This window comes from Chionomys nivalis, chromosome X (assembly GCF_950005125.1).
Source record: "Chionomys nivalis chromosome X, mChiNiv1.1, whole genome shotgun sequence".
In the NCBI taxonomy this organism is placed as follows: domain Eukaryota; kingdom Metazoa; phylum Chordata; class Mammalia; order Rodentia; family Cricetidae; genus Chionomys; species Chionomys nivalis.
In genome coordinates this window covers 48,593,445-48,596,047 of record NC_080112.1, presented here as the reverse complement: position 1 = coordinate 48,596,047, position 2,603 = coordinate 48,593,445, and positions in this window count along the sequence as shown.

Below are 2,603 nucleotides of genomic sequence, written 5' to 3'. Positions count from 1 at the left end.
TTCTGTTTGTTTCTTTGGTAATTTGATCATCCATTTGGAAAAGTGTCTATTGAAGCTTCTTGTCCATTTGCAATTGGTACTTTTGGTTGTTTTATCTATTTCTGTTGATGAAGTGTTTCCTATCTATATTTTCTCACTATTAGTACATTATTTGATATACAATTTGCTAATATTTTGTCTATTATATGGGTTTTCTCTTCACTCTCTTGAACAAAAATGTTTTTATGTTGACAAAGTGTATCAGGATTTCCTTTAGTTTCTTGTACATTTAATGTTATTTCTAAAACTCTAAAAGTTTCTCCAAATCATTCAATGGCTGTCCCCACAAGTTTTTCACCAAAATTGCTCCAGCACATCTAACAGGCAGGATAGATTGTAAGTGGAGTGTTTTGTGGATGGGTTTGGTCTGAGTTTCTCTTTCCATAGCCTGCAGAGTACCAAAGAGACTAGAACACAGGGGTAAAGTCTCCATGCCTGCACCAGATTGACCACTCTATTTTCAGTGAGCTGTATAGATGTTATCTTCAGCAATGTGGCCACACTATCAGTTTTCAGAGAGAGAGAGAGAGACTGTGTCCTACTATCAACCTGCATTGTTAGGGATATCTACCATTGCCTTTTACAGCCTCAATAAAAGGGGTTTCTGCCTTGTCTTACTGTATCTTGTTTTGCCCTGTTTGGTTGTCATCTCTTGGAGGCCTTCTCTTTTCTGAAGATGAAATGAAAAAGAAGTGGATATGAGTGAGGGGAGCGGGGAGGTGTGAAAAGGTGAAAAGTGTTAGGGGTATATTATACAAGAGAAGAAAATACTTTCAATTACAAAAAATTAATAAAAGTAAAAGCTCTACATGTAAATCTTTGATTTAATTTTGTTAAATTTTTAATTGGTTTTAGGTAGTCATCCAGCTTCATCCTCTTCCCTATGATCTATGACTGCGATCCTAATGAGAACTCCTATTAATAGGTAATATGGGAACCTCAACTGGCCATCTATTGTAACCAGGCTTCAGTGGAGATACTTAGTTGCATAGAAATGATGTGTTAGTCAAGGGGGTCCCATGGAAACACCAAAACAACCCAAGCTGATACTAAGGGAAATGGTTGCTCTCTGAAAACGAATAGTGTGTCCCCATTGCGGAGGACAACATCCATACTCCTCAGTGAACATGGAGAAGTTGAGCTGTGCCTACATAGATGTAGGCAGAGACTGTTCATTTGTTCCCGGCTGCCCAGATCTGAATAATTACATAGAAACTATATTAATTACAACATTTCTTGGCCTATTAACTCAAGATTCTTATTAACTAACTCTTACATCTTAAATTAACCCATTTCAATTATTCTGTGTATCATCACAACGCTTTAGCCTATCAGTAGGGTTCTGGCATGTCCTTCTCCTTCAGCAGCTACATGGCATCTCTCTTGTCTTGACTCTGACTACTCTATTTTCAATTTCAAAAAGTGATCAATTCACAAAATACAATTTTCTAGAAACATGGTGGTATATATAAATGTAGTTAAAACCCTTGAATTATATCTATACTAATACGATTGTAATAGTAAACCATGTATTTTTCATTCTTAACACAGTAATAATAAATTCTTTAACAAGCATAAGAAATAAAAGTTATATTGATAAGAAATGTGTAGTTATAACTTCTTTGTACAAATAAAGCTTGCTGGAAGATTAGAGGGTAGAGCTAGCCACTAGCTAAACATAGAGGTCTGGAGGTCTATACAGACAGACAGGAAGTGATATGGCTGGGCAGAAAGAAGAAGTGATAAGGCAGGTAGAAACAGGAACTTAGTCTCTTTTTGGATGGATGGAAATTTGAGAGGTAAGGTGGCTGTGGTTTTGCTCCTTCGTCTCCCTGAGCTCTCAACATTTTCTCCCATACCTGACTCCGGGCTTTTATTATTAGAACCTATTAGACCTAAGAAAGGGATGGTAAAGACCACCAGAAACAGATTGAATAATGCTTTGTTAACTTTGAATTTTCTAAATGTTAATGAAAAAGAAATAGCAACTGCGGAGAGACATTGAATAGTAGAAAAAAACTGTGTAATTAAATAAACCGGTATACTTTAAAGATATGTTAACCTCAGAATGGAAACCAGGACATGAGCTATATTAGGGAAGGGATTTGCTTTGGATACCATAAAAATTGGTAAAGCTTTGGATACCATAGAAATTGATAAAGATAAGATTTGAAGAAGTGATAACCCTTAATTAGAAGAGGTAATATTTAATCAACCAGTATGGCTGTTCAATCTAAACTTACTTTAAAACTAACAAATGCTTTTTATTTGATTAGATGTAACTTGCCATAAGTGAACCTCCCAAAACTTAGGGCTTGGGAAGGGTTTTATTTTTGTTTTTTCAGGAAAATAAGGACATCCAGCTAAGAAATCTAAATCCCTGGACAAATGAGATATCTGAAGACAGAGGACAAATCATCCTGAAAAATGTCCCAAGAATAAAAGTAAATTGTCCTATTGGAATACAACATTTCTAACACAATAAAATTTCATAAATCTTCCCAAAGTTTATTTTTGCTTTTCTCTACAGGAATTTAATGTAAATGGTCTTTTGGAAGTCCCAA